This window comes from Lactuca sativa, chromosome 3 (genome assembly GCF_002870075.4).
Source record: "Lactuca sativa cultivar Salinas chromosome 3, Lsat_Salinas_v11, whole genome shotgun sequence".
NCBI lineage: Eukaryota > Viridiplantae > Streptophyta > Magnoliopsida > Asterales > Asteraceae > Lactuca > Lactuca sativa.
The window spans coordinates 207,294,891-207,312,249 of record NC_056625.2 but is presented as its reverse complement, the minus strand read 5'-3'; the positions used below and the strand labels follow the sequence as shown (position 1 = coordinate 207,312,249).

Sequence of the window (17,359 nt, the reverse complement as noted above, 5' to 3'; positions counted from 1 at the left end):
TCTTCTCGTATATGTAATGTAATGAACTGTTCTAGCTGTAATGTACGTGCTCTCTACCTAGCAAGCATAGTAATGTAAACGTTCTAGTATAGTTGTATATGTTCTCGTCCTAGTATAGTTGTATATGTAATGTACAGTAATGTTCTAGAAAGTATTGACTCATGAATGAACTGACTCATTGTATGATATCGCGTTCTAGTAATGGTTCTAGTATCTTCCTGAACTACCCATATGGTAGCTTTCTAGTAATCTAAGTGGTACGTATGGACATGGATGTATACCCTTGCTACCCAAGGGCATAGGATGAACTGGAAGGACCTTTTATGACTTTATATGTACAATTGATATATAACTAATATTTAAACGACCTTCAGACGAGTATCCGATATCCCACCAGACCACATCTCAAGGCGCGAAAAGGAAATAGGGTGGATAGCCTTCCTAAGTCTTTCAAACATTTCTTATATAACTATACATATAGAGGCATGCAATTTATAATATAAAAGCATAAATAAGTTTTGTAAGACATTTGAAATATAAATATTATTTTAAGAAAAGATCGACTTGATGTCAATCTATAAAACAATTTGAAGGCATAAGTATGATAAAACAGTTTTGAGTATAAGGAAAACATTGTTTGAAAACAGTTGTAAATAAGTTTGAAATATGATAAACAGAGTGAGAGGTACAGTGTAATAAGGAGTTTAAAACATATAAAATGTTTATAAAAATCATTTGCAGGAAACTGTTTGGTAAAACGGCTAATAAGTAGCCAAATCTTTTGAATGCTGTATATTAATCACATGTGATTGAAGTAATAAGTAATATAATCCTACTTACTAATCACATGTGATTGACATAATAAGTAGCATGATTCTACTTGTATCCCCCCCATAAAACATTTAAAATAGTTTAAAACATTAGTTAAGGGGTATGAACTCACCTGCAGTATGTGATTGGAATTGAACGGACTGTTATCGTACGGAAGGATCGGACAAGTGCTTGGTGTCAAGTGAAGACTTAGACACACACAATGATCCTAATTACATATGAAGACATATGTATATAAATGATTAGAGATTTAATCACTAATTATACAAGTATAAACATTTAACGCGAGGACAACACTTTTGGTCAAGTGCTAGGAGGCTAATGGGTTGCAACAAAGGAGTGCAATGCCCCTAATGGAAGTTTAAGGTCAAAAGACCATATTAATTGGAGTTTACGGCCCAGGGGAGTAAGCTCCTGGCCATAAACTCTCAACCAAGTCATGAAATGGTGCATAGAATTTCTACAACTCTAGAGGGGAATTGTTTCTAGGCTTAACAAGTGTTTAAGGTACCATATTGACTCCTCTGGGGAGTTTACGACCCAAAGACCCTTTTCCCTTGGAGTTTACGGCCGTAAACTCCCTTGGGAGGGTGATTATGTTGCTTTCAAGTCTCTATAACAACTAGGAACAATTCTAGGCTTTAATACTTGGCTTTAAGAGGGTTTATGGCACTAAATGGTACCATTTTATGGAGTTTACGGCCTTGGAACCTTTTGGGCCGTAAACTCCCTCACACATGGGGTTCTAAATGTTTTAGCTAGTCCAAAACCCATCTAGGTACATGCCCTAATTGTCTCTTGGCTTAAGGAAGGTGTTAGGGTGTCCTTTGACCCCTTTAATGGTGTTTACGGCCCAAGAGTTTGTCTTGGCTGTAAACTCCTTTTTCCTTATGATTTCTTGTGTTTGCTAGACTATAAAAACTTAAGGGTACTTGTACTAATTAAATCTTAAGCCTTAGGAAGTGTTTGAAAGGATTTTGGCACTTAAACTTGGAGTTTACGGCCTAAGGAGCTTCTTGGCCGTAAACTCCCTTCTAGAAATGATTTCTAATGGTTTTGATGGCATAAATCATGAGTTTAAGGTTTCTAGGTTCTTGCTTTAAGGCTAAGGGAACATTAGGCACTCATTTGTGCCTTCACTTGGAGTTTACGGCCCAAGAGATGTTCCTTGGCCGTAAACTCCTAAAACTAAATGGATTTGATTTGTTTCTAGCCTCTAATGCTCATACATAAAGTCCTTAACTAGACGCCTAACACGGAAATGGGACTAGATGGCCTTTAGGCTTGATTTTGGAGTTTACTCCCCAAGAACGTCCTTGGGCGGTAAACTCCCGGATCTCATGTTTTTGACATACAATCTATGTTAATAAGCTTAAAACAAGTAGTATAAAACAACTAGAGAAGTATACTCACAATCTGGGATAAAAACCCGAAGATCCGTGAGAGAGTATTTGGCTTTTCTCTAATTGGAAATCAAATAATGAACCAATTTGGTTCAGAATTCTATTTATAGTCCCGAGATTTTTGGCAGAAAATATTTCTATTCTCGGAATGGATTCTAATATTACAGTGTTGCACCTAATCCTAGTGCAACCACTCTCCTAATATCTCTTTAGGTGTAAAACCCTGAAAACTGCCAAACTTATTCCATAAGTCTGAATTTTCACTGTAACCGCTCTACTACTATTAGATTGAAATGGTTTGATTAGAATGGAAATTTCGGGTTGTCACATCATCCCCCTGTTGAAGGGAATTTCGTCCCGAAATTAGAATTTAGGCAAGGAAGTATGCGCAAATGATCGAGTCGTGAGGAGGAAACTTCCTAATCGATTGGTTCTAGCGTACTTAAGTGAAATCGGGCTCTCGGTTGGCATTCCAACGAACCTTCACTAATTGGCGATGGCGTTGCTTCGTCCGCTTGACCTCTCGGTCGAGGGTCATTACGGTTCTAATACGAAGGCAAGGATCTCGACGAGTGGACTTTCAAGAGTCCTAACGGAAAGGTATGGTTTCACGATCGAGATGCGAAGGGTAGATTGTACGTTACTGAGTTCGCGGAGTAGGTCTAGTTTGTGCGAGGCACAGGACCGATTCTGATAAGAATCTCGGAGGTCCTGTCTAACTTGGATTTAGCTTTCCACGCTTTACGAAGCATATTAAGCCATTCCCAGAGTGAGTTATCTTAAAGAACTTGGTCACTCATTTGGAATCTCAAAGATTCCTTTTCTTGCGTAACTTCCCAGTCAAAGGCCACCCCTTGCTGGGTCAAAGTCGTACGAGTTTCTGTAGCTTGCGAGGAGTTCTGAATGAACTAAGGCGGTAGGTCGATAAGACCTAGAATCTGGCGAAAAACTGTCGGCGTCTCTGGTGCCGATAAATGCTCAATGGTTTTTAACAAATTGAAGGAGTACTCAAAATTTCCCACATTACTAACAGTGTGCCCTAGAAATTTGACTCTTCAATTTAAAAACTCGTGCCTAGAGAACTTGCTAAAAGTTCCTCTGTAGGAAATGTTTTCATGGGTTTTCTTCTTACTACGGGGGTAGATAAGTAAGTCATTACATGGAGAAATGACGAATCGATCCAAGTAAGAAAGACGTAACCCTATTCATTTAGCTCATGAAAATCATGGGCGTATTGGTCCTATCCGAAAGGTATCACTACGGACTCGAAGTTTCCACATCGAATTCGGAAGATAGTCTTCCAGACATCCTTCCCTAACACATCGAACTGGTGATATTCGGACCTTAGGTCCATTCCTGGAAGTAGTTTCTTTCATTGCGGGTGCTCAACCATTTCATCTATGCGAGGCAGAGATAATGATTCCTAATGAAAAATCTTGACAGAGTCCTCGATATCCAAGGTACATACGATGCGATCCATCGATATCCGGAAGAATATGACCGGGGTTCTCCAGGGTGAGAAGCCTAGTCTTCTAATTCTATTTTCGTGCAGTTCGCTAAGTTGTTTGTATAGTTCTGGTATCTCCGTGGGTGTTGAAACTATAGGGCGATCTGTTTACGGGAGTCGTACTGGGTTCTAAGTTTGTTCACATGACGATGTGATTACTCGTATACTTAGGCAGTTCTCCGTCCTTAAGTTCATTTTAGAATGCATACAGGGCTTCACGATCACAATCTCGTGTATACGAGTCGTATATAATTAAGATTGAAAAGGTAGTCGAATAACTGATTCTTCCTTACCCTCAAATCCTAATGAGGAAAAGAGTTAAGGCGAAATCATTAATTCTAAACCTGTAGAACCTTGATTATATAACACTCTTATGTATACATTCCTCAGTGATAGATCGTACGCATGAATTCCTGGATTTAACTTGACGTACTGCACGGGTGGTACTTCGGGGATTTCTTCGGAAAGAAAATAACTAAGAGGTACTCTTGGAATGAGTACTTCGGGGATTTCTTCAGAAAGAAATTAACTAGGAGGTACTCCTGGAATGAGTACTTCGGGGATTTCTTCGGAAAGAAATTAACTAGGAGGTACTCCTGGAATGAGTACTTCGGGGATTTCTGATATGACAGCTCCGCTGGAAAAGTGATCCAGAAGAAAGTGATGCACGCATGAAGCTGTTTTCTTGAGGATCAAATTTAATCGAGTCGTATGATAATGTCGGAATCATACTGAAATTTAAAGGCATTAGATTTGAACATAAGACGTTTACAGACAAAACACAACCGTACAACCATGAACAGAGTTACAATACTTTAGATTTACCACAAGACTAATGCTGCGAATAAGATATACTACAAAAGACAAGTATACGCAGCACGATAATTCCTATACAAACAGGGTCTTGCAAAAGGTAAGACTCTAGTTGCACTAGTTCTAGATAGTTTATAAGTCTGTTACAACGAAACGCCTAAATTACATTTAACGTGGTTCCTGAGCAGGCTCTCTTGCAACTGTGATCCTGAGAATCTTCCCGTCTACGCCAGAGTTCTGCGTTATCAGGCAATCCTTCTGGAGGTGTCCAATTTCACCGCATTGGTGACATATCTGGACAGTACCCACGTCAGTGGAGGAAGTGAAGTGTCGAGTAGGAGTTATGGGGACGCGGGTTCTTTCCTTGATTTCCTTCTTCGGGCAATCTCTTTTATAGTGCCCAAACTCACCACAATTATAGCAATCTAGGCTTGCCCCAGTGGTGGAGGTAGTTCTACAGAAACGAGCGATGTGCCCTATCTTGTTGCAATTTACGCATTGCAAGGCTCGGCACATTCCCTTGTGGTGGTAATTACACCGGTCGCAATTTGGGAGTGTTCCTTTGTATGGTCTGCTCGGTACTGGGATGGCAGAGGTTTCCGCTTGCTGTTGTTGCGTGGGAAGTTTTCGGGGTTTCTTGCGTTCTTTCTGAGTTTGACGCTTCCGTTTCTTGTTCTTTGATTTTTGGCTTTGCGGGCCTGAGGCCGTCACCGTTGGGTGACTTCCCGGATGGATATCACGATTGGAAACTTCATTCCCATCAGCAGCATTGACTGTGCTGTTAGCGCTACGGTGCGCAAGTACCGCGGTTACGGCATCCACTACGGCAGCGGTAACTGCCGTTTGAAAGGTAGCGGCGTCCATGGGAAAAGTAGAGGTCTCGTTGCTTGGCTGGTTGTTTCCGGATGACGACATGATTCTGTAACACAAAAGATGAGGATTTTGTGAGCATTTTGGTTGACCCTGATGTACTTAGATTGTTCATGTAAAGAGTAAGAGTATGATCCCGAAAGTTTGACCTATATCCCTATGATGCAGTCCTGGTAAAGAATGAAAGTATGTTCGCTAAGGTTTGACCTACATCCCTATGATGCAGTCCTGGTAAAGAATGAAAGTATGTTCGCTAAGGTTTGACCTACATCCCTATGATGCAGTCCTGGTAAAGAATGAAAGTATGTTTGCTAAGGTTTGACCTACATCCCTATGATGTAGTCCTGGTAAAGAATGAAAGTATGTTCGTAGAATGGTCTCAAGATGTTTGTCGTTCGAGCTGAGGTATCATGGGTTGGTGAATAACAAGATCCAACCACTGAAAGAGACTTGGAAATGTCTCCAGGGATAAATCACCATAGTCCAATGACTTGACTAGAGTATGATTCAGATAGACTCCAATGAAAGTAAGATAAAAGTACTTGAATGAAGAATGACACAAAAGTTAGCCGGCTGTCAATATCTTTGATATTCACGATGTAAAGGTTCAGGAAAATGACCTTGTAAAGGTCTTACATCATATCCTCAGAAGATAGTTCCTGATAGCATAAAGACCTAACTAAAGTACTTACGGAACAAGATGATTTCATAGAAAATGCCACATCGGGCATAGACAGAAAATGATTCCTTTTATAAGGGAAATAAAGTAAAGCGTCTACTACTGGCGACGGTCATCCCTCTGGTGAACTTTTAGTTCAGCCAATTGACGCTCCGTGTCTAGTAGGTGTCTTTCGAACACCATCTGGCGTACTCGGAGTTCTATGACTTCGGCTCGTGATTTAGCCAGTGCTTGCAGCAGGGTTTCATGGTTTCTCTCCGATCTCTCGTGAGTATATTCTAGATGAATGGTGTGGAGGGTATGCATTCTAGCATAGGCGACTATTTCTAAAATCTGATGTAGGGCTGTCCTGTCTTGAACCTCATTTTGGGCCTCTCTGCGGACCAAGATTGGCAAGACTATATCTGCTAAGCCCTCATTGCTCAAGTCGTAAAAGCTTCGGTCGCCATCAAATAGCATAAACTGATCTTGTCCTTGGCTCCATATTTCCAAGCATTCCACTCACTCAGGGTCGAGCCATGAAAAGCTGGATGAGGGTTAGGAATTGGAAAGGAGCTGCTTGGGGCAGGTTCTCAACCTCTGGTTCGGAGTTAGCATCATATGAAAAGTCTTCATCACGGTGATCATCCAAGGGGATAGGATGATCATTCTCTGGTTCTTCTCCAAACCAACCAACTATGACTTCATTCCGAAGATACTGGTTGTCAAGGGGATGGAGTCCAGCTATGATTTCTATGCGAGAATTTAGGGTAAGTGGATAATTATTAGACGAACTATCTAGATAATTATTTAGAAAACCTTCATTAGTTACATCGCTATTTGTGAAGTGCATACCAGCTATGTGTAATCTAAACAGGGTAGACCTTCGAATAAGTGACCTTATTTCCAAATTCACACAAAATAGGGGTAAGGCAACATTATCACTGATTCTAAGTCTATAACATCCTAATTACATGTAGCCTTAGTGTATCCACTTAGCAACTATCAACTTAGTAATGAAGATCCCATTTTAATTCTCAAGTATAAAGTACTTATAGTAACACCAAATACTCCTATAGTATTTTAAATTTTAATGTTATGTTCTATTGTTCTCATTGTGGTAGGGTGGGTAAGATTTTAGCATTGTTGCAACCACACAATTAAACTTAGGCACATGCTAGTCAATCCTCGGATAATATAGGCGATCAGGCTATATCTTCCCAGTTTTGACCATATGTCTCTAAGCCCATTTGTGTTGCCCAACAATCGTAATTCTTTTGTACTGTCCTAGTGACACTGATTTTAGTATGAATGCAGCACGTATACTTACTTAAATATTTTACTATTTAAAGTATAAACTCTTGGTCAGAGTATTTTTTTTTATCCCTTATGTATTTATAGTTAGTATATCTTTTATGGGTTGATATACTCAATTCACTATAAACAATGCTCTGATACCAATCTGTCACACCCCAAAACCAAGAACGGCGGAAACGTTCTGGGGCGGAGGATGTCATGTATAATATCAACAACAATGTAAAGTAGTAAACAAGCAACAACATCATCCATTGCATTAATAAAATAATTATTATACAATTGTATTCTGTCAAATTTTGATAAACACTAAAGCATAAATCAAAATGAAAGATAAGTCTTGAATAAGCTCTATCTTCCTTTCTCCTTGCATCGATACCTGTCTATGATGACCTGAGGATACAAGTAATTTTGAAAGCGAGTATCATCTTTGAAGCTGGTGAGATCATAAGTATTTAGTGGCTTAATTTGTATGTAAGAATTTGTAAGTCTATGTATTGTAAGAATTTGTAAGTGTATATGAACTGTAAGTATTTGTAAGTGTTTGAAAAACTCTAGAATCCCTATGATTCCTTCTAGTATATGAAGGTGTCTTCTACCAAGACCTATCTGTTCTGTGTGTGTGTGTCTCTTGTAAGAGTATGTATTTTCCAAAGTATAACTATCATTATCCAAAAATATAGTTTGTACATTTATGCTTAAGTGAGGTTATCACTAAAAATATGTAATGGAAAAATTAACGTAGTACTAAAACGTAGCTCTAAAAGGACTACTATCGTACTAACTACCTTAAACCGGATTTTAGGCTAAGGCATTCTGTGATAAATTGCTCCATACTATCGACTGTAACAACGACATACGAATGGTCGTAATAACGGAATGACGTTTGGCACCCGCAGACCTGCAGGTCCGGCTGTAGCTAGCAGCAAGGTGTAGGACTGTCAATCCAGCATAGATCTATACGCAAACTCAACGCTCCCCCTCCAAGAGACTCTGGCCGCAACTCAAGTCATGAGGTTTTAAGTCATGCTCCGATTTAAATCACAGTAAATAACGTCTTCTCGTATATGTAATGTAATGAACTGTTCTAGCTGTAATGTACGTGCTCTCTACCTAGCAAGTATAGTAATATAAACGTTCTAGTATAGTTGTATATGTTCTCGTCCTAGTATAGTTGTATATGTTCTCGTCCTAGTATAGTTGTATATGTAATGTACAGTAATGTTCTAGAAAGTATTGACTCATGAATGAACTGACTCATTGTATGATATCGTGTTCTAGTAATGGTTCTAGTATCTTCCTGAACTACCCATATGGTAGCTTTCTAGTAATCTAAGTGGTACGTATGGACATGGATGTATACCCTTGCTACCCAAGGGCATAGGATGAACTGGAAGGACCTTTTATGACTTTATATGTACAAATGATATATAACTAATATTTAAATGACCTTCGGACGAGTATCCGATATCCCACCAGACCACATCTCAAGGCGCGAAAAGGAAATAGGGTGGATAGCCTTCCTAAGTCTTTTAAACATTTCTTATATAACTATACATATAGAGGCATGCAATTTATAATATAAAAGCATAAATAAGTTTTGTAAGACATTTGAAATATAAATATTATTTTAAGAAAAGATCGACTTGATGTCAATCTATAAAACAATTTGAAGGCATAAGTATGATAAAATAGTTTTAAGTATAAGGAAAACATTGTTTGAAACACAGTTGTAAATAAGTTTGAAATATGATAAACAGAGTGAGAGGTATAGTGTAATAAGGAGTTTAAAACATATAAAATGTTTATAAAAATCATTTGAAGGAAACTGTTTGGTAAAACGGCTAATGAGTAGCCAAATCTTTTGAATGCTGTATATTAATCACATGTGATTGAAGTAATAAGTAATATAATCCTACTTACTAATCACATGTGATTGACATAATAAGTAGCATGATTCTACTTGTATCCCCCCCATAAAACATTTAAAATAGTTTAAAACATTAGTTAAGGGGTATGAACTCACCTGCAATATGTGACAGGAATTGAACGGGCTGTTATCGTACAGAAGGATCAGACAAGTGCTTGGTGTCAAGTGAAGACTTAGACACACACAATGATCCTAATTACATATGAAGGCATATGTATATAAATAATTAGAGATTTAATCACTAATTATACAAGTATAAATATTTAACGCGAGGACAACACTTTTGGTCAAGTGCTAGGAGGCTAATGGGTTGCAACAAAGGAGTGCAATGCCCCTAATGGAAGTTTAAGGTCAAAAGACCATATTAATTGGAGTTTACGGCCCAGGGGAGTAAGCTCCTGGCCATAAACTCTCAACCAAGTCATGAAATGGTGCATAGAATTTCTACAACTCTAGAGGGGAATTGTTTCTAGGCTTAACAAGTGTTTAAGGTACCATATTGACTCCTATGGGGAATTTACGGCCCAAAGACCCTTTTCCCTTGGAGTTTACGGCCGTAAACTCCCTTGGGAGGGTGATTATGTTGCTTTCAAGTCTCTATAACAACTAGGAACAATTCTAGGCTTTAATACTTGGCTTTAAGAGGGTTTATGGTACTAAATGGTACCATTTTATGGAGTTTACGGCCTTGGAACCTTTTGGGCCGTAAACTCCCTCACACATGGGGTTCTAAATGTTTTAGCTAGTCCAAAACCCATCTAGGTACATGCCCTAATTGTCTCTTGGCTTAAGGAAGTTGTTAGGGTGTCCTTTGACCCCTTTAATGGTGTTTACGGCCCAAGAGTTTTTCTTGGCCGTAAACTCCTTTTTCCTTGTGATTTCTTGTGTTTGCTAGACTATAAACACTTAAGGGTACTTGTCCTAATTAAATCTTAAGCCTTAGGAAGTGTTTGAAAGGATTTTGGCACTTAAACTTGGAGTTTACGGCCTAAGGAGCTTCTTGGCCGTAAACTCCCTTCTAGAAATGATTTCTAATGGATTTGATGGCATAAATCATGAGTTTAAGGTTTCTAGGTTCTTGCTTTAAGGCTAAGGGAACATTAGGCACTCATTTGTGCCTTCACTTGGAGTTTACGGCCCAAGAGATGTTCCTTGGTTGTAAACTCCTAAAACTAAATGGTTTTGATTTGTTTCTAGCCTCTAATGCTCATACATAAAGTCCTTAACTAGATGCCTAACACGGAAATGGGACTAGATGGCCTTTAGGCTTGATTTTGGAGTTTACTCCCCAAGAACGTCCTTGGGCGGTAAACTCCCGGATCTCATGTTTTTGACATACAATCTATGTTAATAAGCTTAAAACAAGTAGTATAAAACAACTAGAGAAGTATACTCACAATCTGGGATAAAAACCCGAAGATCCGTGAGAGAGTATTTGGCTTTTCTCTAATTGGAAATCAAATAATGAACCAATTTGGTTCAGAATTCTATTTATAGTCCCGAGATTTTTGGCAGAAAATATTTCTATTCTCGGAATGGATTCTAATGATCTAGGGTAATGGAATTACAGTGTTGCACCTAATCCTAGTGCAACCACTCTCCTAATATCTCTTTAGGTGTAAAACCCTTAAAACTGCCAAACTTATTCCATAAGTCTGAATTTTCACTGTAACCGCTCTACTACTATTGGATTGAAATGGTTTGATTAGAATGGAAATTTCGGGTTGTCATATGTAATATCCATATGCAATATACAATTCGATTCATGAGAGTCTTAGTTTACTACTTACTTTCATAAGTATGAGCGACTATGGAATTTTGAATAATCAAATCATTCAGGAAGTAAAATATGCAAAGTGAAACACAATAACAAACTAATTAGCTATGATCTCAAGTCAATTGAATATAAATAGTCTATATTATTTATTCACCATAATAATTATAACTTTATCCATTATATAATGTTAATTTTTCGAGCAATCAACAAACCACTTGAATTAAACATAAGTCATTGCATGTTATGATCATGCATACTATGCCTCTCTATGGTCCTTCCTTTGTGAACATATGACCTGGAAATTATTCTAATGATGCTCATTTCATAATTCTTAATCCTTATCCTTATCCAATATGTGATGGAATTCCAACTTAATATGCATTAATCTCCTATGATATCAAGATTCCAAAGTCTTAAAGAAGGATTCTTCGATATTACAAAATATCCCATTGGAAAATTTTTCACTAAAAATAGTTTCACTGTAATGAAGGTTCAAATTCAAGGTACACTCCTTGAACACTTCTCTTTCAGTAAAGTTTCCAACTCACATGTGTAGACTTTTCAAGCATCTTCTATTATGAAAACATTTCCATATTTCCATATGACCATCAATTCTGATCAAGAACCATCTCAATCTAGAATTATTTCACTATGGTCCATCAAATTAATATCATACTTATAACTGTCCATAAGCAACCAATCTTTTGGTATAACCTTTGAGCTTTCTTGACAGTTGTTTCACGACTTTGGTCACAAAAGATTCTAGTTCGTTTTCTCACAATGCTCTAAGCATTTGAAAAATTAGAACAAGTGAATATTATAGCGTATTTAATCGATCATATATCTAAAACATTTGGTACTCGACTCTTTATATCTTATATAAGGCTCTGATATCTGTTCAATCTCTTGCTATAATATTTCCATATATGGAACTTCCTATGTTGAACCATTTCAACACGATATTCATATACGTCTATGACTAATTTCTATTAAACTAACCTTTCAATTCGAAATGAAGTATCAATGCCCTCTCCCTTATGTCTACTATAGCAAAACAATTCCTAAAATTTGTAATGTGCAAATTGAAAACTTTGTTCCTTACGAACAATATTGTCAACATGCAATACTAGCATGACAATTATTCTCCCACTAACTTTGGCAAGTACCCAAAAATCAACCGGACTTCTAAAAATGAATGCTCTTGACTTTCTTACTGAAGTACATATTTCTATTACGCGATGCTTCGATAAGTCTCCAAACATACCTTTTAATCTTATACACCTCAATTGGATAACATATGTGTGTTTAAACCCTTTTAGAACTTATATATATATATATATATATATATATATATATATATATATATATATATATATATATATATATATATATATATAAGTCTTGAAAGTTCAAACAATTCCTTGCCATTCCTCACAATTCGAAATTATGAATAGGGTTGTCGTATTCATATTGTGAATTTGAGGATGCAATTAACACAACCAATATCCATATTGTCTTTTATTAGATATTTAAAATCTACTAGCGTAAATATTTCCTCATAATCATTCTTATTAATTAGAGTGAAACCTTTGCTACCTAGATTTTATGGTTCATATGTTCCCATCCATGTGAATCTATCATTTTCAACCTATAATCAAAAGACAAGGTTTAGGACGAACCAAAATTAAAATTTAGCTTTCCTTCATTGGCTGAACTTCGCTATTCTAAATTTCATTCCCTCAGGTTGCATGCTAATGATAAATAAATGGTTTATTGTTGGTTGACTCTTGAAACTCTGAAGATCAATATGATTTCCACTGACTTCTTGACATATGAGTTTTCTCTTTTGCTTCTTGATTAACAAAAAACATCACAACTCCAATTCTATATGTGCTAGAGTAAGAATACATTTTAGTCTACATATTTCGAGGTGTTTTTAACCTTCTTAGTTTGAAAAAAGTTTTGAGATACGATTTGTAGTTACTAGAGTAGAACTGTAAAACTTGATTGGAACAAAGTATTACTCATCTCTAGATCAAACTAATTGCAACAATATCTGATTCATCTTCTTAGTCAATCAATTACACTGGGATGTTCTTCAAGGATCAGTTATGATATAAATCCACAATCACTAAGATGACACTACTAGAAAAATACCCTTTAATGACACACATTACGTGTCGTAAAATCCACAGACGACACTCATTTGCGTGTCGTAACCTTACGACACACATTTATGATGCACTCTTATGACACACAATGCGTGTCAAGGAAGACCCTGTCATAAAGAATTCGACACACATTTGCGTTTCGTAACCTTACGACGCGCGTTTACAAATCGCCTTACGTATCATTAAAGCCCATGTTATAAAGAAAGATGACAAACATTTTTGCGTGTCATAATTTTAAAATTTTTAATATATATATATATGTGTGTGTGTGTGTGTGTGATAGTTTTACTAATTTTCAAATTAAATAACACGTTTGTAGTCTCATAATACAAAATAAATTACTTATATAACAAAACAATACATTATATATACATATTAAACTTGGACAATGCTAAGGAATAGTGTCCTCATGCTAATTTGTGCAGGAATAGGAACAGTGACTTCATGTTAAATTGCGCAGTGTATTGGGATCTCCTCTCAATACTTCTCGAAGCTTTCATTCCCACTGCCACTATTCTCCACCGCCTTAAGCGGCTGTCATTCGTTACTTGCGACGTGTTATGTTCTGCTTCCACCGCCCACTGCTTCCAATTGCAAACGAACAACAGATAATATATTGCTACCTCTTTCCTCCACTGGCTTATCTAACTGGATTAATCCTTACCCTACGGAAGCTCCCTTCATACCACAAACCGATTTTCGACCTCAAAGCTAAGCTCAAGATTAGGGCTTTGTTTTTGCTTCTTGGGTAAACTGAAGCTTACATCCGCGACCATCCTGCTACCGTGTTCTACTATACCATTATGCGAAATCAAGTTTTTCACCACCCGATGGTATCATATCAGGTAAACGCTTAACTTTAATTTGTTTAAAATACGTTTTGTTTTTGTTTTGGATGTAAATTACTACAAATTGTTAAGTTTTTTGTGATGAAATCCATTAAACGCATGGAAAAAAAAAAGTTTTGGGGAAAATAAATCAGATGGAAAGTGTATAACAATTTACTTCTCTTCTGATGGGTCTATTTTTTTATTTATTGGTTTTTATTTCTCTCTGTTTGAAGAACTTTGACGCCGTCACCGAGAACAACTAAAGTCTCTACCGGTGGAGATTTGGGAATCATCAAGACATGATGTCCGAGTTATGAAAGTCTCTCAATTCCTGTGGATAAAAACTCTGAAGGCAGTTTTAGTCGAGGACATGATTGATATAAGAGCATCATCTTCCTTTTTATGACTTTTAAATTTCACTTTTTATGCTTATGACACCATATTTGTTCTTATGTCGACTTTTTTTTTTGGGTTGTTTGTATCTCAGACTGTAAATGACTTCGTTTGAAGGTCACCGAGCTTAGGATTGCAGTTGGTTGATAGGGCGATACAGGTATTGGAACAATTTGGAATGGTATGCTAACTTTGATTACGTGTTGAAACATTTGCCCACCAATTGTTTGTTAAAAGTTTTTACTAAATTCATATTTTTTATGTCGTCTCTAACCGAAACTTATCATCTATTGGTTTATGAGATTTACTCAAACAAACTAATCAAAGAATGAAATAATGGTTTTTGTGTTTGAAACCCAGGTACAACTTTGTTCCAAACAGACAGATACAATTGGATTTTTGAAGTCAAAGTGATGCAACTTCCTCTCCTCTTTCAGCAGAAAAATCAACAACTGTGACAAAAATACCCTTTTGGCCAAAACTTACTGTATTTGCTTCATATAATGATTACTTCTTCAATTTTTCGTTGTGTGTGTGCGTATGTGTGTTTTGGTTAAAGATTTTTGATTGATCGTTGACTCAGTTGCACTGGAACTTTGGAAACAAATATTTTCGTGTCCACCAACTCTTCAATTGCACCGATATCTCCTATTCCATACCAATTTTTCACTGGCTTAGATTAACTCTTTTCTCATTTTTCAAATGGGTGAAACAGGTTCTCTTTGTTCCTTTTTTAATAAAAAGGGATAGGAAAAAGATACAATTCCTAAAGTTTTTGGTTCATGTTTGAAGCTTACAGCATACTACCTGTATATATATATTTTTTTAATTCCAACTCTCCAAACTGGAAGGAATATTCCTGCAACACAGGTAATAAAATAAGGCTTTTTTTCTTTGTTCTTCGTTTGTTTAACCAAAACTTGATGTATGATATTTTTTTAAGTCTGAAAACGGTCTGGAAATTGGGGCACTTATGATTACTTTTCAGATTTCATATCTGCAAAGGATTTGTTATTTTTATTTTCTTTTATAATTTTTTGGATGTGAAGTCCATTGTAGGTAATGAGTGTTTGCATCCTTTTGGGTCGGGGAAAAATACTGGTGATCTTCACGTTTTACACATTTCCATTAATAGCTTCTGGTAACGGCATCAATTTTTTATTAATTTTTTTTAGCAATTTTTAAAAATTAAAAAAACCCACCATTTATATGATTTTATATATAGAGCTAAACATTTAAAGTATCTATATTTATAGGTAGTTCGAGATGTGAATAAGAACTACAAAGAAAAAGCAGGTTGTTGCTCCTAAATATGCATGCTACTTTTTCATGGTAGGACAAAAAAAATCCATATTAGTCTATAGTCCAACCTATTCATCTCAATTGTGAAGTGATATTTCTATCTTAATTTTGTGTTGGCAGGTTATGTATATGGGGAATTCTTTTTAATAGACAACGAGGGCAATTCTCTAATTTTTGTTTGCAAATATCTTAATTAGTTTTGGTATGGTTTGTTTATGTTACAAAAAAGTTTCGTGTTAAAGGACCAAATAGCACTTCTTTTCAGGGGTAATGCAGAATTGAAATGTGTTGTAGCTGCCAGGTGCAAGTGATAGCCATGTATGTTCGATTTACAAATGAACCCCATCTCTCTTTTCGTATTCTTTTGTTCATAAAAATAAATTTTATAGAGCTATCTATTAATAAAGGCTTAACATAAAAAAAATTGTTTTCAGTGCCACATTCAAGTTAGAAAAATAAAGTTTTTGTTCACACTCATAAATCTTCATGGTTTATAATATACTATGATATGCAGTTTACTTTCTTCTGTTATTGAAGAATTACTTGAGAAATATGTTGAATTGTTGTTCTATTATTGTTAAACTTATATAGCTGAAATTATTTATTTATTTATTTATTTTCCTTCTAAAACACTAAAAAAAATTTAACGGTTTGCGCATCACAGTGTGAACGGGGTCTGCTACATGTCACCCGTTTAGGCAACTGAAGAGTTGTGTAAATCTCAGCTGGGTTCATAATTTGCTTTTCGGTTCTTGGTATTTTCATTTCCATTTTTACCCTTTTATATAACTTTTGGAACGATAATTTTATTTATAATTTAATCTATGAAAGTTAATTTTTTTTTGTTTTTTTTGTGGTTAAATTTTACAGGGAACTAAAAGCAAGATTAAAGGGTGTGCATGGTAAGAAGGAATTGGTTTGATGGTTTAAAGGTTTCATCCAAATTTAAGAGGTTGTTGAAGGTGATTTGATGGTTGGAAAATTATTTTTAATTTTTTTTTTCTCTTTTGTGTCTTTATGGAGGTAAGTGAAAAAGGATTATGATCACATGAAGAAAGTAAATTATTTTAAGGATAATTGTTGTTAGTATCAATGGGTATGGATGATGACTATAACGATGAAATATTAACAAAATATTTGAATGACAGATAATTATTCGTAGAGGAACCTATGGTGAAAAGAAAGGTAGCCCAAAAGAAAAGTCTCAAGTTGTTAGACGTGAATTTGTAAAAGCCATGGTTGGATCGTGTTTTTGGTTTTTTACTTGCCCACCAAATTTGTCCATGCTGTAATGGACGAATCATGTAAGTGCGATCTCCATTTGACCAGTTTTGTTTTGTTATTATATGATGGAAAAACTACAGAGATGAACATTAGGTGTTTGGCTACATAAAAAAACTCACACTAAGCTTTTTACACTTTTGTTGTTAAGTTCCCAAAAGAAAAGTCTCAAGTTGTTGACGTGAATTTGTAAAAGCCATGGTTGGATTGTGTTTTTGGTTTTTTACTTTTTCCTTTTTGCCTGAGTTTTAGTTGTTCTGATATCAATATTGATGTATA

The 17,359-nt window shown here is 36.1% G+C and overlaps 2 long non-coding RNA genes across 4 annotated transcripts; both read left to right on the top strand.

The window, feature by feature from the left end:
• The first annotated feature begins 13,638 nt into the window (after positions 1–13,638).
• Positions 13,639–15,590, top strand: LOC122195868 (uncharacterized). 3 transcript variants are annotated; one of them, XR_008231262.1, is made up of 4 exons: positions 13,639–14,119; positions 14,338–15,212; positions 15,290–15,367; positions 15,557–15,590. It is a non-coding gene; the product is annotated as an uncharacterized LOC122195868 (long non-coding RNA). The 3 variants fall into 3 exon arrangements; XR_008231261.1 differs by having other exon boundaries at positions 15,547–15,590; XR_006186825.2 differs by lacking the exon at positions 15,557–15,590 and having other exon boundaries at positions 13,661–14,119; positions 14,338–14,657; positions 14,858–15,305.
• LOC111877550 (uncharacterized) lies at positions 15,589–16,966 on the top strand. The gene is made up of 5 exons (XR_002845458.2): positions 15,589–15,638; positions 15,754–15,829; positions 15,920–16,117; positions 16,464–16,554; positions 16,670–16,966. It is a non-coding gene; the product is annotated as an uncharacterized LOC111877550 (long non-coding RNA).
• The last annotated feature ends 393 nt before the right edge of the window (positions 16,967–17,359 follow it).